General features: G+C 44.3%; 1 pseudogene; it reads left to right on the forward strand.

The window, feature by feature from the left end:
* The first annotated feature begins 10,813 nt into the window (after positions 1-10,813).
* Positions 10,814-11,717, forward strand: LOC112811509 (peflin pseudogene; annotated as a pseudogene).
* Positions 11,718-23,228: the final 11,511 nt, after the last annotated feature.

Raw genomic sequence — 23,228 nt, forward strand, 5'->3', positions numbered from 1 at the left:
AAGATGCCTGTAGCTGGAGTATGGTGACCCAGAGGGAGTATAGAAGACTTAGGCAGGGGACTTGTAAACTGTGCTATACCATCTGAATTTTATTCCCAAGACAATTGAAATCCTTTAGAACAGAGTTTCTCAACCTTCACCCTATTGACATTTGGTCCAGGTAAGTCTTTGTTGTGGGAGACTGTCCTGAGCATTGTAGGATGTTTGGCAGCATCCCTGTCCTCTACTCACTAAATGCCAGTAGCAGCCCACCTCACTCCTTGTTGTGACAACCATAAATGTCTCCAAACATTGCCAAATAGCCTCTAGGTGCACATATCCCTATAAAGGGATACTACAAAGCCCCCAGAAATGGTGATGCTGGTCTACACTTGATCAGCTGATGAGCAGGAAAACACTCATGACCCCAGTGAGTCATGGCAGACTGAACACATTTTAACTCTGCTCCCTCCCCATAACCTCTCTGAAATGACCATCGAGGAATAAGAAAGATTTAAGTTAACGAGGACAAGGAGAACAGAGAGGAAACATCAGATGAGCAAGGTGGACACAATTTTAGCAGATGGTAAACAAGTGGTAAGTGAGTTAGCAGAACACAGAGATGGAGGCCAGCAGGAACAAAGCCAATCCCCGCGGTCGAGGCCAGAGGAGTCTGAGAAACCAGTTACGTGTGGAGGCTGCGTGAGTTGCCATGGAAAGCAGAAGTCAGTAGAAGGAAAGTCTCGATTCCTCCCACCCCACAGAGCAGGTGACTACATCTTCCCCAGCCACAGCATAAGACAAGAAGTGTTAGCGGAACTGGATGTGGGAAGGGGCCCAGCGTGGGAAGGAGTGGGTCTCGGGACTGAAGACAGGAGGATTAAGGGAGAGGGTACCTAGGAAAGGTGAGACCCCCAAGCTCCCATCCCCAATCTGCTCCCAAAATGATGACAGTTAGGCTAAGACCTCTGAAAAGTCAACATTGGCTAAGTCATGCTGTGGTAACCCAAAACACCTGAACCTCAGTAGTTCAGAATGACTAAGGTCTATTCTTTGCTCAAGCTTCGTGTCCTCATGTCCTCAGTCTGTTAGAGCAGTCATGATCTCAGAGGTGGATGATCGCCATGCCGAAGGGAAAAGAGAGGTTCAGAGGCTCCCGCATTGGTCATCAAATGCTCCACTTGGAGCAACACACCATTTTTTTAGATAAAATTCACATAGTATAAAACTCACCGTTTGAAAATGAACAATTCTTGGGGTGCCTGGCTGGTTCAGTTGGAAGAGCATGTGACTCTTGATCTGGGGGGGGTGAGTTCAAGCCCCACAAGGGTGTAGAGATTACTTAAAATTTAAAAATCTTTTTAAAAAATGAACTATTCAGGGCTATTTAGTACCTTCACAATGTTCTATAATCACTACCTCCATTCAGTTCAAAACATTGTGATCACCCCAGAAAGAAACCTGTGCCCATAAACAATTGTTCCGCAGACCCCTCTCCCCCCGCCTCTAGCAGACATCCGTCTGCATTATGTCTCAATGGATTGACCTCGTCCAGGTATTTCATATACGTGAATCCTCATTACTTGTGGATTCCATACTTCTGAATTTGCCTACTCTCCAAAATTTACTTGAAACCTCACAATCAATACTTGTGGCTGCTTTCAGGGTCATTCGTGGAAATGCACAGAGTAGCAAAAAATTTGAGTTGCTTAGAGTGTTCCCAACCAAGGTCAAACAAGGCAACACTCTTCTTGTTCCAACTCTCAGACTCTCAACAAGTATCTTTTCTGCAGTATATTTGGTGCCATGTATTTTGCATTTTTGTCGGTGATTTCACTTTTAAAATGGTCCAAAGTATAATGCTGGGGTGTTGTTTCATGTGCTACGAAAGCACACGTGTTAGATAAGCTTTGTTCAAGCATGGGTTATAACGCCGTGGGCTGTGAGTTCAATGTTAATGAAGGAACAATATATATCCAACATGGTTTCTTTAAGAAGAAACACACATAAATCAAGAGGTTGTGTATTTTTTTAAAGATTTTTAAATTGGGGGCGCCTGGGTGGCTCAGTCATTAAACATCTGCCTTTGGCTCAGGTCACGATCCCGGGGTCCTGGGATTGAGCCCCGCATCGGGCTCCCCGCTCAGCAGGAAGCCTGCTTCTCCGTCTCCCACTCCCCCTGCTTGTGTTCCCTCTCTCGCTGTGTCTCTCTCTGTCAAATAAATAAATAAAATCTTAAAAAAAAGACTTTAAAGATTTTTAAATTTATTTGAGAGAGAGAGAGAGAGTGTGTGCACATGAGCAGAGGGGAGGGGCAGAAGGAGAGGGAGAAGCAGACTCCCTGCTGAGCAGAGTGCCCAACACAGGGCTCCATCCCAGGATCATGACCTGAGCTGAAGGCAGTCGCTTAACTGGTTGAGCCACCCAGGAGCCCCAAGGGGTTAGGTATTGATGAGTTCATAAAAAACGTTGTAGTCAGTGGCTCATGGGACCTGTATTTCCCCTAGGAACAATTCAGTATGCACTAATTCGGTGTTCCCAGTGCCTTTTCTGAACATTACTACCATGAATAATGAGGTTCAACTATAAATGGAATTATATAGTATGTGACCTTTGGTCTGGCTCCTTTCACTTAGCATAATGTTTTTGAGGTTCATCCACGCTGTAATATGTGCAACATGTGTCAGAATTTCATCATTTCAATGGCTGGATGACAGTGCATTGTGTGAATATACCACAATTTATTTAGTCATGCAACAGTTGAGGGACATCTGAACTGTTTCCATCTTTGGGCTATTGTGAATAGTGCTGCTATTCACATGTGTCTACAGGCATTTGTTTGAGTACCTGGGTTTTTTTCCTCTTTTTTTTTTTTTTTTTAGATTTTATTTATTTATTTGAGAGAGAGCGAAAGCGAGAGAGATCACAGAGGGAGAAAGAGAAGCAGACTAGCCACTGAGCAGGGAGCCCGATGTGGGGCTCGATCCCAGGACCCTGAGATCATGAGTTGAGCCAAAGGCAGACGCTTAACCCACTGAGCCACCCAGGTGCCCTGAGCACCTGTTTTTATTATTTTCGATATCTACCTAGGAGTGGAATTGCTGAGTCATATGGCGACTCCGTGTTTAACTTTTTGAGGAATGGGTGTTTTCCACATCAGTAGCACCATTTTACATTCCCACTGGCAATGTATGAGGGTTCCAATTTCCCCACATCCTCACCAACACTGGTTATTCTCTGTTTGGTTTGTTCATTGCAGCTATCTTTGTGGGTGGATTTGCATTTCCCTAATGATTAATGATGCAGAGCATTTTGTTTTGTACTTGTTGACTATTTGCATGTCTTCTTTGGAGAAGTATCCATTCAAATCTGTTGTTTATGTTTTCATTGGGGTGTCTGCTTCCTCGTTGTTGAGTTGTAGTGTTCTTCATATATTCTGGATACCAGGCCTTTATCAGATACATGATTTGCAAATATTTTCTCCCTTTCTGTTGGTTGTCTTTTCACTGTCTAGATAATATCCTTTGATGCACAGGAGTTTTTAATTTGTTAAAGTCCAATTTGACTATTTTTCTTCTGTTGCTGTGCTTTTGGTGTTCTAAGAATCCATTGGTAGGGTGCCTGGGTGGCTCAGTCAGTTGAGCGTCTGACTCTTGGTTTCAGCTCAGGTCATGATCTTAGGGTCATGAGATCGAGCACCATGTTGGGCTCCATGCTCGGTGACGAGTTGATTGAGATTCTCTCCCTCCCCCTTCCTCGCTGCCCCTCCCCCACAAACGTTCTCTTTTTCTCTCTCTCTCTCTCTCTCTCTAAAATAAATCTTTTTTCTTTTAAAGAATCCATTGGCAAATCCAAGATCATGAGGATTCACCTCAATGTTTTCTTCTAAAAATGTTATGGTTTTAGCTCTTATATTTAGGTCACTGATGAATTTTGAATTAATTCTTGTTTATGGTGTGAGGTAAGGGTCCAGCTTCATTCTTTTGCCTGTGCATATCTGGTTGTCCCAGGACCATTCATTGAAAAGACTATTCTTTCCCCCAATGAATGATCTTGGCACCCTTATCAAAATCACTTGGCCAATGGTTCGAACTATCCACATGGTCCAGGCCAACCTCAAGGGATTAGGTATAGTTCAAAGGAAGGAGACTAAATATACATGGTAAAAGAAACCAATTACTACCACAGTCTTCATGGGAGAGACTGTGGAATTCTTCTCGAGGAAACTAAGTAACTCAAGAGAAAGAGCCTCAGATACTGATATTTGGAGCTCTCCATGATAGGTGGGGGTCCCTCACATCTCCCTATAATGAAGCTTGCTAGTCTACAAAACTCTCTTCATGGCAGAACTTTCCAGAAGCTTTTAGCTCCTCACTCCAAAACATGAACAGGTAGCCAAAGACTCCAGATACCTGAGAAAAGCTTTTATTATGAAAGACAAGTCCAAAACAATTAGCAAAAAGGGATTTGGAGAAACAATGACAATGAGGGTAATAAGTCCCCAAAGGCTACTGTAAATATTGTGGAGAGATAACAGATGATATATCATTCCTAAAACAAGAACAGGGCACCTTTTATTTTTATTTTTTTAAGTAGGCTTGAACTCACAACCCTGAGATCAAGACCTAAGCCAAGATCAAGAGTCGGACACCTAACTGACTGAACTACCCAGGTGCCCCAGTACTGGAGTATTTAAGGTGAATCATGACCTCTGTAAACTTATCTTAAAATATTTCAGCAAACCACAACAAGATACCACATTGTGTGTTCTAGAACGGTTGTATAAAAAGCAACAAAAACAGATGTGGGTTTTAGTTTGTCTTCCTTTTCCCCAACTCCATGTCTAGCTCTTTGTTCCCCCAACTGCTGATGTTGCAGATCCTACAGCAACTTGAGGTCCTCCATCCAATAGAGAGGTAGCAGCTGTCCACTGAATTCTCCACCAGCTGCCACAATTGTGTAAAGTTTAATCTCAATAACACATCCTACTCACACTGATTCTACTTCTCTGATCCAACCCTAATTGATGTAAGGTTGGTACTAATTATCCAAGGAAAGGCAGCCATGTATTCCTCAATGGTACTGCACACATGGGACATCTCTGAAAGACTCTTCCAGCCGTGGTAACGGTAGGATGTTTGGAGGGAGGGGCCAGGAGGTCCAGGGGTAGGGAGACTTACTTTGCATGCATTTGTTTGTTTGCATTTTTTTTTACCTTGTGCATGTATACATTTTTCAAACACATGTTCTTGATAAAATACAACATGCATACAGAAAAAGCACATAATATATGTAGCCTGTGTAGTGGTATCCCATTGTGGTTTTAATTTGCATCTCCCAGATTACAAATGAAGCTGAGGACTGCTTTCTATGTTATTGGCCCTGTGGATTTCTTACTATTTGTAAGGGCATGTTAAAGTCTTTTGCCATTTTTCTCCCAATTGTCTGTCTTTTTCTTAATGATTTGAAGGAGTTCTTTGTTCAGTCTAGGTATAAATTCTTTGTCATTTATATAGATAGCAAATATCTTCTACTCCTCTGTGTGTGTGTGTTTAACCTTCTTTTGATGAAGAGAGTTTCTAAATTTAGTTCAGTTGAGTTTATCAATTTCTTTCTTTCTTTTGTTTTTTTAAGTTTGATTTATTTATTTAAGTAACCTCTACACCCAATGCGGGGCTTGAACTCATGACCCCAAGAGTCCTCTGGCTCCTCTGACTGAGCCACCAGGCGCCCCTCAATGTATTTCCTTTTTTTTTTTTTTTTTTTTTTTTTAGTCTCAGAGGTAGAACTTAATGAGTCATCAATTGCATATAACACCCAGGGCTCATTACACCCTTAATGTATTTCGTTATTGCTAGTGCTCTGTGTGTTTTATTTAAGTCTCATGGTAAGTCTTGATATCCAGTAAAGCAAATCTTTCATTTGGTTTCCCCCCTCCCAAGAGCGTCTGGCTATTTTTTGCCTCTTCCATTCCCATATAAATTTTGGAATCAGATCATCAAGTTCTTGGGGAAAAAAAAAAGCTGAGATTTTGATTGGGATTGCATTTGATCTATAAATCGTTGTAAGGGGAATTGATGCTTTTCAATCGTGAATCTCCTAGTCAATTAACATGGTATTACTCTTCATTTGCTTAGGTCTACTTTAATGTCCGTCAAAAATCTTTTACAGTATTTCAAAGAGGTTTTGTACATCTTTTGCGAGATGTTGGATCTTTTTATTAGGTACTCCTTGGGTATAAGAGGAAGGCTTGCTTTTCACTCTTTTGAACTGTGTGAAATTTTTTTTTACCATATGCATATATTTTTCAGAATAAATTATTTAGATTTTAAATCGGTGCTATATCATCATTGCTTGAAAATTGAAACTCTAAAGAGGTACACATTAGGAAGTCTCTCTCCCACTCCTGTATCCATTTACATATCCCCAACTCTTTCCAAGAGGTAACTGTTATTTTTAGTCTCTTGTCTATCCTTCCAGAATTCTTTTTCAAAAAATATTTATTTATTTATGTATTTATTTGAGAGAGAGAGAGTGAGCACATGCCAACAAGCAGGGGGAGGGGGCAGAGGGAGAGGGAGAAGGAGAAGCAGCAGACTTCTCACTGAGCGGGGAGCCCAACATGGGCTTGATCCCATGACCCTGAGATCATGACCTGAACTGAAATCAAGAGTTGGACACTCAACCAACTGAGCCACCCAGGCACCCCTTCCAGAATCCTTCATACACACACCCATAAATCTATATTTCCTCTTGGTATGGTCTGAATGTTTGTGGTACCCTCCAAATTCATATATTGAAATCCACACCCAATGTGATGACATTAGTAGGTAGGGCCTTTGGAAAGTGATTAGGTCATGAGAGGGGAACCCCCATAAATGAGACTGATAACCCTTACGAAAGTGACCCCAGAGAGCTCCCTTGTAACCTTCCACATTGTGAGCACTATGGACCAAGAAAAGGGTCCTCACTCAACCCTGCTGGTGGCACCTTGATCTTAGACTTCAGCCTCCAAAACTGTGAAAAATAAATTGTTAATTTTTATAAACCACCCAGTCTGTGGTATTTGTTATGGCAGCCTGGGTGGACTAAGACACCTCTCTTCTCAAAACAAATGCCGTAGATGATGTATCTTTCTGACAAAATCTCGCAGGCAAGGCAAAAACACAAGGGACCAGTGGCTGCATTCAGAAGAAGCTGAGTGTGCAAATCCCAAGAAGTTCTGATAAAGGGATCCCTGAAGAGGCGTTCCCCACTGTTACACTCTGTTCTCTGAACAGCCTTTTTAAATTTTTGATTATCATTTATTAAGTTACAAAGAGCCAGGCCCTGTGCTCTGCTAAGCACTTTATATACTCGACCTGTTTTCTCATCTTCACCAGCGACCAGAGCCCACGTACCCATCCAGTTACAGAAGGCACAGTGCCTAAGGCCATGATACTTACTTTTTGGACCCCATGAAAAATACTTTAATTCTTCTCAAATCAGAAGAAAACGATAAATACAACCCGGCCTTTATTATATTTGTCTTTATAACAATGCAATCATAAAATATAGTTTTACATTGTTTTTTATGGAGGAATGCAGCCCCACCAGCAACCCTACCAGGTGGGTACTACTGTTATACAAATTATCCTAGGGAGGAAACTCAAGTGCCTTGGCCAAGGTCAGATGGCTGGACAAGTGTAGCAACAGGGACTTGAACCCAGGCCTGGAGGACCCTGCGTGGCCACCAAGCTAAAGGACCTCCAGCTCAGCACTTTCTTATCCAGGGCACGTGTCTGGCTGGAGCTGGGGAGGTTTATGCCAGAAGGAGAAGAGTTAGAAGAGAGTTCATGCAGTCTTCAAATATCTTAAGGGCTGTCACATGGAAAGAGATTAGCCCGGTTTTGAATTGTTCCTGAGAACTGAGTTAGCATAGGTGGAGTGAGGTTGCCAGAAAGTAGATTACGATCCAGTGAGATACTGAATTTACTGGGACTAACAAGATCCCTGGCAGTGACAATTTCTCCTGAAGACCAAAGAAGAGGCATGTGACCCCAGCCGCTGACAAGAAAAGAATTCAAAACAAGGCTCTGCTGGAGAGGTTTGCTGCCTTGGGAGGAGATTCGGATGAGAAAGAGTTGAACTTTCATGTCCCTTGGACGTGAAGAATCTACAGTTGTAAATATGAGCAGTTCATCAGTATAGGGTAGGTGGGATCCTCCCTACCCATACCCCAGTCTCACGAATCCTTATTGAGTCCTCTCATATACCATGGGTGGGAGCCTGAAGGGATAGACTCTTTGGAAGACCTGTTGGCAGTATCTGTTAATATTTAGACTGTTCGTACCTTTGACTTAGCAATTCTATATGGAGGAATCTGTCCTACAATATAAGCACATAGATGAGCAAAAGCATTCGCCCAAGGGTGTCTGCCACAGTATGCTTATAATTGCAAAAGATTGGCAACAACCTATGTGTCTATCAGAGAACAGATTAACTGGATGATATAGGATTGATATATTGTGAGTGATGAAGACCCTTGAGGATATCGCCCTTAGGGGGGGTGGGAGGGCATCAGACAATTAACAAACATCTTTAATAAGTTAAATCATGCAGCACAGTTAGAGATTCGTGGGGGCTGCGTTGGGAACTTGGGAATGTGGGGTGGAGGTGGGGGCAGGGTGCAATTTTAAGTAGGGTGGCTGGGGTAGGCCTCATTGAGAAGGTGACACCTGAGAAAGACCTGAAGTTCAGTGGGACACCTGCCCCTTCCTGACATTCTTTTTAAAAAATTTTTTTCAAGATTTTGTTTTGTTTTTAAGTAGGCTCCTGGCCCAATGTGGGGTTTGAACTCACAACCCCGTGATCAAGGGTCGATGCTCTAACCACTGAGTCAGCCAGGTGCCCCCTTCCTTCATCCTAAGGGGAAATTTGCCGAGATAACCCCTTTGATGGGCCTGGCATCCAGCAGGCCTTGGAAGGACTATTGTTCGTTTTAATCCTGAAATTAAAAAGAGCTCACAAAGCTCTTATCTCAGGAAGATGCCTAAAAACATTCCAGTTTGCAAACCAAGAGTGGGAGGCCTTGGGCTCTGGTGACTGTCTTATCTGCTTCCAAGAAGGGAATTGAAACATCTCATTGGAGGGAAAGGTCCTGCCTGTGCATCCTGTTTCCCTGCCTTCCTTTGTAGCAATCGGCCCATTGTGTTTCCATCAGTTTAACTGTGTGGGGAGGCTCCTCGGCTCCCTTTGTCCTTGATAAAGGCCCACAGGGCCTCCTCCATTAGGCAATGATGAAGCCACTGGTGTGGTAAAATCTCTCCCCCGCACAGGAGGTCACTAGTCAGCAGGTCCTTAGACCACAGGAGTTGGTCCCTACCAATACATTTATTCTGTGACTTGGCAACAGAGGGGTGGTACCAAAGGGATCAATTGCTTGCTTCCTCTGACTCCAAGCAGACCCTATCTGGTTCCTTCTAAAATTGGCTCTGGCCCCTTTAGAGTAACAAGTATCTAATGGGGTCTGCTTTGGTTTACATGTTATCTGACGTAGAGAAAGCAGCTCCTTCAAGGGGAGAAGAGACAAGCTGGATTTTTACACAAAGCCAGAAATAAGTATCCCGAGACAGATCAATAAAGTCCCAATGCGGGGATGAGAAAAGGCCTTGCTCACACCAACGACACTGCTGGTGGGACCAGAGAAGACAGAGTTGGGCTTTTGACACAGGGAAATGGGGGATGGTGTCCTAGGCAGAAGGCACAGTTAAGGAAACACATGGAAGCTGCTGACAGTGGAGCATATTCAAGCTGTTCTAAGTAGTTCCTTTTGTCCAAAGCATAGTGACAAAGAAAAGAATAAATAACAGTAATAACTAACATCCATTGTGCACTTATATGTGCACGGCAGCATTCAAAACATTTTCTACTCTGTCTGATCCTGTAAGAAAGTATATTAATATCCCAACTCTCTGAGGAAGCAGAGGCAAAGATAGGTTGCTAAATTGCCCATTTGTGGCACCACCAATAATAATAGTAATAACCACAATACTCAACTGCCACTGATTGATTACCATGTCCCCCGAGTGCTAGATGTACCTCCTCTTCTGATCTGACCCTCATTGTCCAGTGAGGAAACTGAGGCCTGGGAGGGAGTAAAATTTTTGTATATTACTGAAGCTAAGTTGGTATTAATTCTAACCAGCTTGTTATAAATTAAGAAGTTAATTGTAATTCCCGGGGCAACCACTAAGAAAACAACTGGAACATATATAGTACAAGAGATAAGGGAATCAAAATGGTACACTAGAAAACATCTATCTAACAACAAAAAAAGTAGGCAGTAATGGGGGAATTGAGGAACAAAAAGATATGACACAGAGAAAACAAATAGCAAAACAGCAGAAGTAAGTCTTTACTTACCAGCAATCACATTCAATGTAAGTGGATTAAATTCTCCAATTAAAGAGCAGGTTGACAGAATAATCAAATAACATGAACCAATATTACGCTCACTAGAGATCCAAAGACACAAATAGGCTGAAAGACAAAGGATAGAAAAAGGTATTCCATGCAAATAGTGGTCAAGTGAGCTGGAATGCTTATAGTGATATCAGAAAAATAAACCTTAAATAAGAAACTGTTATAAGAGACAGGGGTGCTTGGGTGGCTCAGTCAGTTGAGCGTCAGACTCTTGGTCTCAGCTCAGGTCATGATCTCAGGGATCAAGCCCCAAGTCAGGCTCTGTGCTCAGTGTGACAGAATCTGTTTGAGGTTCTGTCTCCCTCTGCCCCTCCCCACTCTGTAAAATAAATAATAAATCTTTAAAAAAAAGGAACTGTGGTGACGTCGAGTTGCCATGGCCAGCTACCTGTACGGGCAGGGCTGCCCAGGAGCTGGAGGACAAGCTCCTGGAGCCCCTCCGGGCAGCTACTACCCTGGACACCCCCCATGGTGGAGGGCAGTATGACAGTGGGGTACCCCCGGTGGCGGTTATAGAGGGGGTCCTGCCCCCAGAGGGCCTTATGGACAGCCAGCTCGTGGGGGACCCTATGGACACCCCAACCCTGGGGGACTCCCCTCTGGAACTCCAGGAGAATTATATGGTGGAGCGGCCCCAGGGGGCCCCTATGGTCAGCCGCCTCTGAATTCCTACGGTGCCCAGCATCCTGGACCTTATGGACAGGGACCTCCTCCAGGTGGCGTTCCTCCCAATGTGGATCCTGAGGCTTACTCCTGGTTCCAGTCAGTGGATGCCGATCACAGTGGCTACATCTCCTTCAAGGAGCTGAAGCAGGCTCTGGTCAACTCCAACTGGTCCTCTTCCAATGACGAGACAATCCTCATGATGATAAACATATTTGACAAGATGAAGTCAGGCCGCATCGACCTCTATGGTTTCTCAGCCCTGTGGAAGTTCATCCAGCAGTGGAAGAACCTCTTCCAGCATAGGACCGGGACCACTCCGGCTCCATCAGCTACATGGAGCTGCAGAAAGTTCTGTCCCAGATGGGCTACAACCTGAGCCCCCAGTTCACCCAACTCCTGGTCTCCCGCTATTGCCCGAGCTCCGCCAACCCTGCCATGCAGCTAGACCACTTCATCCAGGTGTGCACCCAGCTACAGGTGCTGACCGAGGCCTCCTGGGAGAAGGACACAACCATGCAGGGCAACATTCGACTCAGCTTCGAGGACTTCGTCACCATGACAGCTTCTCGGATGCTCTGAGCCAGTCCCTCTGGAGAGAACGGAGTGTACCAGGGACTTTTCCTGGCTCTTGAGAGTGGGAGAGGCGTGTGGACCTCTCCTCTTTTCCTCCCCTCCTAGAAAAAGATTCTCCCTTGCCTGATGCAGCACTGTTTCCAAAGAGGGCCAGGAATCTCCCTGTCACCAAACCGTGGGGACCTGGGCTGAGGCCACACAGATAGCGGCCTGAACTTAGAGAGGCCTGGAATTTGAATGTCCTTAGAGCCCCGAGCATTTGAATGGCCCAGCCTTGCGCCAGGAGCAGGAGATGTTAGTCACTGCAGTGGAGTGAGTAACGTCAGTCAGTTGGACTCCAGCCTCTAGCTGTCCCTTCTGCACCCTGACACCAGCAGTGAGTGTTCATCAGCCTCTTGCCATTAGCAACTGAGCCCCTTCACCCATACTGTCTTGTCCGATGAACCCAGTTTCCCCAAAGTGGAAGCTAACCAAGCATGAGAGAGGTTTGTCCGCGGGACCAAGTGGCTTGGGTTCCACCAGCCCCATGCCCCAAATCTGCGTGTGTTGACTTCTCACTGCCTGGGTGCCATCCCTGCTCAGGGAGCTCAGACAGGCTGCTCTCTGGGCATCCTTGGTTAGGCTCCCCCTCTGCAGCTTGGAACCCTCCCTTGCCTGCCATTCTCTGCTTGGCTTTAATCCCCAGGGGACAGTTGGCACCTCCCACTGCCAAGGTTCTTTTTTTATTTGTGTTTTTTTTTTCTTTCGGGGCCGAAAGTTCAGTGAAACTGTAAGCTTCAATAAAAGGACAAAACTCTGGAAAAAAAAAAAGGAACTGTTACAAGAGACAAAGAAGGACATTATGTAATGATAAAAAGGGAAATCCATTAAGAAGATATGACAATGATTAATCTATATGTGCCTAAAGCAGAGCCCTATAATACATGAAATAACAACTACCAGAGTTGAAGGACAAATAATCCAACAATAATAGTTGGGAGACTACAACACCCTACTTTCAACAATCGGTAGAACTACTAGATAAAAAATCAACAAGGAGAGAGACGACTTGACACCATAAAGCAATTACACCTAACAGACTTATATACAACATTCCACTCAAAAACACCATGGTAACAGAATGAAGAGGGAGAAAAATCACATGAACATTCCAAATGAGGCAGAAAAAAAAACATTTGGTAAAATCCAACACCCTTTCATGATCAAAATACTCCATAAGAAGGACTGGAAAGGAACTACATCAACATGATAAGGGGCATACAAGAAAAACCCTCTTTACATGCAGTAATGGAAGACTTAAAGCTTCCCTGTCTAAGATTGGGAACGAGACAAAAATTTCTACTTTTGCTAATCCTATTCAATACTATACTTGAATGTTTTACAATATAGGATTTATAATTATTCGGGTATGGTGAGTCTAACAGATCAGGAGATGACTGCCATTGAAAAGGTACTTTATAAGGGGTGCCTGGGTGGCTCAGTCAGTTAAGACTCCAACTCTTGGTTTGGTTCAGGTCATGATGTCAGGGTCATGAGATCAAGCCCCCTGTCAGGCTCCGCACTCAGCACAGAATTTGTTTAAGACTTTCTCTGCCTCTGCTTTCCCCTCCCCACCTCCCCCCAATCCTGCTCTCTCTCTCAAATAAATAAATAAATCCTTTTTTTTTTTTAAATCCCATCATCCTTTTTAGCAGACATGGAAAAACCAAATCTAAAATTTATATGGTATTTTAAGGGACCCTGAAAAGCCAAAAGGATCTGGGGAAAGAACAAAGTTGGAAGACTCACACTTCATGATTTAAAACTTACTACAAAGCTACAATACCTGAACAGTTTGCCACTGGCATAAATTATAGACAACATAAGTGAATGCAATAGAGCCGAGATTTTGGAAATAAGCCCATATATCCGTTGTTAATGGATTTTCACAAGAGTGCCAAGACCGTTCATTGGGGAAAAGAATAATCTCTTCAACAGATGGTCATGGAACAACTGGATAGTCACATGCAAAAGACGGGACTCAGATCTTGAACTCACATTTAGAAAAATTAGCTCAGAATGGATCAACAACCTAAATATGAGAGTTGAAACTATAAAATACTTTGAAGAAAACCTAGAGGCAAATCTTCACGATCTTGGATTTGGCAATGGTTTCTTAAATGTGACACCAACAACCCAAGCAGCAGCAACCACAATAATAGATTGATGATAATAATAATAAATAATAATTTCCAGCTTATCAAAATTGAAAACATTTGTGCACCAAAGCACACTGTCAGGAGAGTAAAAAGACAACCCACAGGATAGGAGAAAATGTTTGCAAATCATACATTTGATAAGTCTCTGGTATCCAGAATATGCAAACAAACAAACAAACAAACAACAAAACCCTAAAACATTTACAACTCTTTCAAGAGCAAGAAAAATGAATAACTCCATTTTAAAACGGGCCAAGCGTTCAAAAAGACATTTCTTCAAAGAAGATACTCACATGGGGCGCTTGGGTGGCTCAGTCGGTTAAGGTCTGCCTTCAGCTCAGGTCACCGTCCTGGGATCCTGGGATCGAGCCCCCCATCGGGCTCCTTGCTCAGTGGGGAGTCTGCATCTCCGTCTCCCTCTATCCCTCCCTCCAGCTCGTACTCTCTCTCTCAAATAAATAAATAAATAAAACCTTAAAAAAAAAAGAATATATTCAAATGGCCAACAAGCAGATGACAAAAGGCTCAACATCATTAGTTACTGGGCAAATGCACATAAAACCACGATGAGATGCCACTTCACAGACACTAAGATGACTACAGAAAAAACAAAAAAGAAATAACAATTTTTGGTGAGGATGTGGAGAAACTGGGAGGCTTACATGATAGGAATGTAATAGTGTATTCTCTGTGGAAAATAGTCTGGCAGCTCCTCAAAAAGGTAAACAGACAAAAAAAAAAAACAAACAAAATGAAAAAAACCAAACCTGCCATATGATCCAGCCCTTCTATGCCTAAGCATATACCTCAGAATGGAAAAGAAGTGTTCAAATATTAACTTGTACGCAAATGCTCCCAGCCTCTTTATTCATAACAGTCCAAAAGTAGAAACGACCTAAGTGTCCATCAGTGGTTGACTGGATAAATAATGTCTAGTCTAGTCAAACAATGGACTAGTTCTCAGCCACAAAAGGCAGTGAGGTACTGATATGCACGACATGGTGGATGAATCTTGAAAACATGCTAAGTGAAAGAACCCATGCATAGAAAGCCACATATTAGATTCATCTATTTATATGAAATATCCAGAACAAGTGAATCCATAGAGACTGAAAGTAGGTTAGTGGTTGGCAAGCCAGGGGGTAGGGAAGCAGGGAGTGGGGAATGGCTGCTTAATGGGGATGGGGTTTCCCCTTGGGGTGATGTAAATTCTCTGAAATAGTGGTGGTGGTTGCGCAACATGGTCAAGGTGTTAAAGGCCACTGACTTGTATCCTTTAAAATGGTGATTTTTATGTTATGTGAATTTTACCCCAATCAGTTAAGAGATGAATAGAAATGAGACCCAACTTAGATGAATGGGATATGAGGAGAGTTTTGCTAAGTGTTTCTGGGCAAGTTCTGGATCTCTGGGAGAGATTCTGGAAGTTGTTTTCTCCTCTGGCCTTTGTGGTACTTGAATGGGATCCTTGAAACAACTTGGATCATCTCATCAACCCTTTAAAAAATGGTGTCCATCTATGGGGAGGGCATGAGGGTATTCACTGGCATGCAGTTTGGCACTGTGCCCTAAATAAATGCTCCCCACCGAGTAGGCAGTTGGAGATTGCAGTTTTCAGCCTGTGCTCTTCTTGGAATGTGGTTGAGGCTTCTCAAGGAAGGAGATGTTTTTTTAAAAAGTTGCCTGGAGGGGTCCTTCCACTAATTTGCTTAAGGCCACCATATATACACCAGCAGCAGCCTAGAGCAATCCATAAAATATAAAGAAAGAGGGCCAGGGACCCAGGCACAAGTCAGGTTTTAAACCTGCTAAGAATCTGTACGTCTAGCTGTGTTTAACATTAATTTTTCCTACCAATAGGGAGAATTGATTTGCATAAAAAGTCTAATCTCCCTAAACCAAAATCTTTTGACTCTCGTATCTAAAATGTCCAGTGGTAGGGCGCCTGGCTGGCTCATTCAGAGGAGCATGAGACTCTTGATCTTCGAGTTGTGAGTTTGAACCCCACCTTGGGTATAGAGATGACTAAAATAAAATAAGGGGCACCTGGGTGGCTAGTCAGTTAAGCGTCTGACTTCAGCTCTGGTCATGATCTCAGGGTCCTGGGATGAAGCCCTGCTTCCCTGCTTCAGGCTTCTCACTCAGCGGGGAGTCTGCTTGTCCCTCTGCCCCTCCTCCTGCTCGTACACACTCTCTCAAATAAATAGAATCTTAAAAACAATAAAAATAAAACAAAATAAAATAAAATGTCCAGTGGTAAATTTGGCTTCAATCATGGTCCAGGAGCTCAAGAGCCTCTATTACTTGGTTCTGCTTTTCTCTTTGTTGGTGACATTGTCAGCCTGGTTCTCAACTCATGGTCAGAGATGACACCCAGCACTTTCAGCTGTATTATTCCTACTAAGCCCCAAAGAAAGTCTACATCCCTTGTCCAAAACTCCAGCTGATGTCTTGGGTTTGAATCTCATTGGCCCTGCCGAAGGCACATGTCCATTCCTGGGCCAATCGCTGAGGTGGGTGTGAGTAGAATCTAGTAGATTCAGGCTAGACCTGGGTCTTATGCCCACTCCTACGGCCCCACTAAAAGGACTGGGGAGCAGGGAGTTAACAGTTCCCCAATGGAACTTTAGGGTGCCATCCTTAGAAGAATGGACAATGGAAGCTGAGTGGAGACAACAGGTGTTTAGGGGATTTTGTTTGTTTGTTTGTTTTTAGAGAGGGAGGGAGAGGAGCAGAGGGAGAGAGAGAATCTTAAGCAGTCTCCCCGCCCAGCACGGAGCCCCATCTCACAGCCCTGAGATCGTGACCTGAACAGAAATCAAGAGTCGGTTGCTTAACCGACTGAGCCACCCAGGTGCCCCAAGAAGCAACAAATGTTTAAAGCACATGACAGACGAAGCTCTATGCAATCTGCCCTTTCATATTCCCTTTGTGCCTCTCTGTCTCTCTGACCCTGTCACTTGAGCCTGCTTTCAGTTTCTCAGATGTGCTCATTGTTTCACCTCAGGGCCCTTCCACACGCTGTTCCATGTTCCTGGAATGCTCTTCCACCACCGTGCCTGGCCGACACCTACTTATCCTTTAGCTCTCAGCTCAAACATCACTTCCCTGGGGGAGCTGTGGCCATTTTATATATACAACTGTAACTCCCATAGCCCGTGCTGTTCTTATAGGGTGACTTTGACACTCTGCCCATGAGATGTGTGGTCTGTGTTTCCTTGCCTTGAATCCAGGTGAGCTTGAGACTCCCATCAGAGTGCCACTGCGTGACTTTGGAAGGAGTGGCATTATGTGACTTTCATAAAAGGTGAAAAGCTTCTGCCTGGCTCTCTTGGGAGGCTCACTCTTGGAACCCAGCCACCATGCTGTATGGAAGCCCAAGTAGCAATGGCAGGGCCCCCACAGAGGGGAACTGGGATTCCTGGTCCGTATCCCTGGGTGACAGCCAGGTGATAACCAGCACTGACTTGCCAGCCAGCCCTGTGATGAACCATCTTAAAAGTGGATCCTCCAGAATCTTGACAACATCAAGTGACAGAAGCCAGACATAAAAGGCCACATATTGTATGCTTCTATTTCTATGAAATGCCCAGAATGTTAATATCTATAGGAACAGAAAGTAGAGTAGTGGTTGCCAGGGGCTGGGGAGAGGAAAGCATGGGGAGTGACTTTTAATGGGTACAGGATTTCCTTTTGAGGGAATGAAAATGTCCTGGAATTAGATCGTGAAGAGGATGACACAACCTCGTGGATCTACTCAAAACCACTGAGTTGTACCATGTAAAATGGGGAATTTGATGGTATGGAAATTATATCTTTAAGAAAGTAGACCCAGCAGTCCTAGTCAAACTGCCCTGGCTGATGACATGAGGAACATAGACTCGCTGTCCGGGCACATTTCTGCCCAAACTGCAGCTTTGTGGACAAAAATAAATGCTGCTGTTTTAAGTCACTAAGGTTGAGGATAGTTTTGTTACAGAAGAATGGATGCTGATGCTGATATGGAAGCTTCCCCCAGCCTCCTCCTCAGTGTAGGGCAGGGTCCCTGTTATCTCTGTATTTATTATAGTTCCTATCGCAGTGTGTAATGAAATATTTGACTAATTCTGTCTTCCTCAGTAAGCTCTGTGCAGTGTCTTTAGCAAGAACCAGTCCCCAAAGGTGTATGTACCCGCAGTGTTCAAGAACCAGGTGGCTGATGTCGAAGTAGATGGAAAGCAGGTGGAGTTGGCTTTGTGGGACACAGCTGGGCAGGAAGATTAGGATCACCGGAGGGCCCCTCTCCTACCTGGACACTCACGTTCTACTGACGTATTTCTCCACTGACAGTCTCGATAGTTTAGAAAAAAATCTGAGAATAATAGACTCTGGAAGTCAAGCATTTCTTTCCCGACACACACATCACCCTGCTTGGGAACAAGAAGAGTCTTCAGAATGATGAGCCCACAAAGTAGGAGCTAGCCAAGATGAAGCAGGGGCTGGTACAGATCTTTTCTGCCTTCCTTCGGCTTCATGCTTGAGGCACACATAACTTGTCAGCATTCACGCCCACTTCTGAGTGACAGTGAAGCTGAGCAGATAACCAGGACCCTGCAGTGGTGTCATAGGTAGGAAAGTCAGAGTGCAAGGGGCCAAGGATGTGTTTGTAAGAATGTCATCAAGAGCCAGGGCAGCAGCGGTGACCCACCCAGACATAACCTTGCCTGGCTGGGTTCAAGACTGGCTCTGCCCACCCATCCCCTATGTGACCTTGAGCCAAGTGCTTGACCCTTCTCTCCTTTGGGTTTAGCGTGTATATTATCATAACGATTGGAGGTCGAAGAGGAAAGAGAAGTCTCACCTGCGACAAAAATTTGGAAAACTGGAGGAGATTTTGGGGGAGGGCATCAATATTATCCTACATTCTTTTCCAGCATGAAAAAGTCCTTATTGTATGGATCTGTGAGTTCACTGAACCAACCACACATTATAGATTTGCCCAGTTCAAGTGGAATATCAAATAATCTGTCCACTTGCTGGGCAAATGAAATGGAAAACCTTGGAGGTGGCATCAGACTGTGAAGGTGCCAAGTCTCCGCCCAGCTGTCTGAACTTGGGCAGGTCACTTTGCCCCCCTGAGCCTTCCGTTCCCCTTCTCACCCTTAAACCAGGATAACAATAGCAACTACCTCTTGGGAATAAGTTAAATGGTGCATGCAAAATGCTTCACACAGTACCTAGGATAGGGATGTGTGAAAAACAACAGCCACTCCTATTTTTTGGAATGTGCTCAGTGCAACGATATTGCACATAAAGACAGAAGCTATTTCTCCCTTAACAAATGCAGAAAGAATTTGAATTCCCCTGGGATTCCAACCCATCCCTTTGAATCAACGGTTTGGATTTGGTTGCCATAGTCTTAGGGGCCATGTGGCCAATGTGGAGGCATGTCATATTTTCAAAAGATGCCTTGACTTATCTGACGAGGAGATACTGTTTCTATAATGTAGTTGTCTCCAATTTGTAAAATTCCATCTACAGATCTTTTTTCTTCCTAATCTCTACAACCTCTTGCTGCAGGTCCTAAGAAAAGGAATGCCTACTAGGAGGGAGGTGACTAAGTCTTGGTAAGACACTTGACTCATTTGAACTGAACTTTGTCCAGCTGGGTTCCTCTAATAAAACATATTTCAGCAAGAGTTACCTCAAGAATTGCTTAATTCCTAATTCTTTTTGTAAACAAGGCATTGAATAAATGTACAGCTCATCCCTCTGAAAAAGACCTTTAGAAAGTGGCATTCTCATTTTACCCGGCAAATCCATTTTACTTCCTCCAAAGGGCTGACATTACTATCCACTGCCTTCCCCAACTCCCCACCACACACAAAAAATTCCACATTAAAACCTCCCACGCGTCAACGTTCCAATGTGAGAACCATGTCTATGCCACAGTTCAGAAGCTGGAACCTGTGGGCGCCTGGGTGGCTCAGTTGGTTAAGCGACTGCCTTCGGCTCAGGTCATGATCCTGGAGTCCCGGGATCAAGTCCCACATCGAGTCCCACATCGAGTCCCACATCGGGCTCCCTGCTCAGCAGGGAGTCTGCTTCTCCCTCTGACCCTCCCTCCTCTCATGTGCTCTCTCTCTCTCTCACTCTCTCTCTCAAATAAATAAATAAAATCTTAAAAAAAAAAAAGCTGGAACCTGTAATTCCCATGGGTTGCATTTTCTCAGTCACTGGAGAGCAAGACGGGGTTATAATCCCAGCTCCACCACACTGTCTACTTGCTTGGGGCCGGTTACTTCTCTGAATGTCCGTTTCATCTGTGAGATGAGCTGCCTGGCAGCCCTTCATTCATTTGGTCATTCTACAGATATGTGTGTCAGAGATGATCACAATAAGCAAGGTCTCTGTCCTGCAAAGCGATCCGTGTGGGCACCAGGCGTGAAATAGAATTGCAGCCCAGTGCATGTGGGCAGCATTGTCATGGCGGTGGTGGAGGGTGGGGGAGTTCTGGAACTGTGTGAGGATGACTTTGCTCAACGTTCCTGCCGCCCTCCAGGTGCAGTATAGGGAACACCCTCTGCTCTGGAATTGCTGAGTGATGAGTCATCCTCGGGAACCTGGGGAAGTGGAGCAGGCAGGGGACCAGAGGCCACCAGACTTATCACTGGTTTCCGGGATCAAGTCACAGTTCCTTGGGAAGCTGACTGTGTTAGAGAGGGCCACTGGGGTCAACATCTAGAGAGGGGTCTTAGGGGAGGGGAGGAAGAAGTTGGAAAAAAAGGCCTCAACCTACCCCCCCTTAGGAAGCTCTGAAGTCGAGGAGATCCCAAAGAATTGTCCCAATCTGGGGTAAGGAGGCTGGACCTTTAGACCCTAACACGGCTCGGGCACCGGAAGTGGTCTGCCCCCAAGGAGGGGTTATGACCCTGGGTTTGGGGGGGGGCCGGGGGCATGGGTGTGGTGCATCTCCACTTGGAAGCTTTCTCTTGTCTCCATACCCATCCCTTTTCTCAGCCCCTCCCACCTCCCAAAATAGATCTGAGAAAAGGAGCCTAATCTGGCCAGGGAAGTTTTAGGAAGAGCCAAAGTATAAACTGAGACCTCACAAAGGAGCAGGAATCAACTAGGGAGGAAGAGGAGGAAATTTCTGGGCTGAGGGATGGACATGTGCCAAGGCCCAGCAGCAAGAGAAGGAGGGAGAGGGGGGAGGAGGAGGGAGAGGGGGGAGGAGGAGGGAGAGGTGTTTCTCACTTCAGGGTAACCAAAAATAGCTACGTAGAGATCACTGGACTTGGGGTCCAGTTCTGACTTTGCCAAGTGCTCGGAAGTTACTTAAACTCTCCAAACACCAGTTTCTCTGTATAAACAAGGATGACTGATACAACTTGCCTCTCAGTTGTTTTTAGGATGACAAGAAATAACACACACATAGTAAGGGTTTCCTAAGTGTTAGGTGTCACATTTCTTATTATTGGCTATTGCTCAGAGAATCATAATGGTTGATCTGTTTTTTTTATTTATTTATTGCTTTTTTTTTTTTTTTTAAGTAGGCCTCACCCCCAGCACAGAGCCCAACACGGGGCTCGAACTCAGGACCCTTAGATCAAGACCTAGAGCTGAGATCAGGAGGTGGACGCTCAACCGACTGAGCCACCCAGGTGCCCCCAGTAATGGTTTATCTGTTAATTGTATACCCTTTTCCTGGAAAAATTATAGAACAAGGAGTCAGGAGTCAGCAAACCTTTTCTTGAAGAGCCAGATTCAGTATTTTTAAGCTTGTGGACATGTGGTCTCTGTTGGAACTACTCAGCTCTTACAGCATGAAAACAAGCACAGCCTATGCATAGAAAACAGGCGGGGCTGCGTTCTGGTAAGACTTCCATTTCCAGAAACAGGCAGCAGTCCCATATGCCAATACCTGAACCTATATTATTAAAACATCAAAACAAGTTTCTGTGGTTGAAGGAGACATTTCGGGTGTCTTTCCCTGCCTTGCTCAGAATGCTCTGTGTACATACCAGTTCCATGTATCTGCATCGGCTTACGATATCACCTAACAATGAAATAAAAAGTGAGCCACAACGATAAAATTCTCATCTTGTCATCATAAGACCTCATGATTCAGATTCCATGAAGCTCATAAGCAGCCATTTACTCCACTTGAAATGATCAGTTGCCATGATCTTGTGTCAGAAAACTGACTGCAGTAATGAGGCATCATGCAGGGACTCTGCATGGACTTTCTATATATGTATATATATATAGGAAGGTCATTGCCCTAGCTTGGTTTAACCCCAAAAAGCAGAATCTGAGCCGAGGGCTGATTTGCAAATAGTTTATTTTGGGAAGAATTCTGGGAAACTGGAGTGGGGATACTGAAGGGGGAGAAGCCAATGCAGTAGTGGGTTATGGGGATGTTTACTGCCCTGGGCTGTCCCAATAGAGATCCCCTAAGGAACTATGTAGAAGATGTCTCAGAAATGTCCACCCAAGCGGCACCTGGGTGGCTCAGTAGGTTAAGCGTTCCACTCTTGCTTTCAGCTCAGGTCATGATCTCAGGGTCGTGAGATCGAGCCCTGTGTCGGCTCCACACTCAGCACAGAGTCCACTTGAGATTCTCCCTCTCTCTCTGCCCCTCCCCCTGCTTGTGCTATGAATGAATGAATGAATGAATGAATGAATGAATAAGGAATGTCCACCCGAGATGTGGATTATCCACTTGCTCCCCTTGGTCAAAGGAAGTATTAAATCCCTTACATTTTCCAGAACTGAGCATGTTAAGGTACTTAATGCAGTCAAGAGGAGGCTTGAACAGGTTACCCCTGCACATACCTGGTTATGCACAGTAATGCATACACATAATTAAATCAAAATTTAAATCAAAATTAGTCTGTGGATTAAGACAGAAGTCTCTCTCTGACCATCACCCTCTAGTCATCCAGTCCTCCTTCTCAGGGACAATTTTTGCTTTGCTTTTTTGTGTATCTTTCCAGAGGCATCCCATGTGTAGGCAAACAAATACTTAGTATTTTTCCTTTCTCTGAACCATTGGTGACACACTGCATACTGTCTACTGGACTACGCTTTTAAAAATTTCTATCTATGCATATTGCTGATAATTACATGTGTATATGTTTAGAACTCACTCTTCTTTCAAATGATTGTGTTTCATTTATGACTGTACCTTAATTTACTAACCAGTTTCTCTACTGATGATATTGGTATTTCCGGGAACTTTGAAAAAGTCAAGTTGATTGAGGTATCCATGCAATAAAGTTCATTCTTCCAACTGGACAGCTCTATGAATTTTGATCCATGCATACAATTGTGTAGTCACAACCAAGATGTAGACAGTTCCATGAC

Source organism: Callorhinus ursinus, unplaced genomic scaffold, assembly GCF_003265705.2.
Source record: "Callorhinus ursinus isolate GAN/ISIS: 27379988/994484 unplaced genomic scaffold, GSC_fseal_2.0 scaffold13, whole genome shotgun sequence".
NCBI lineage: Eukaryota > Metazoa > Chordata > Mammalia > Carnivora > Otariidae > Callorhinus > Callorhinus ursinus.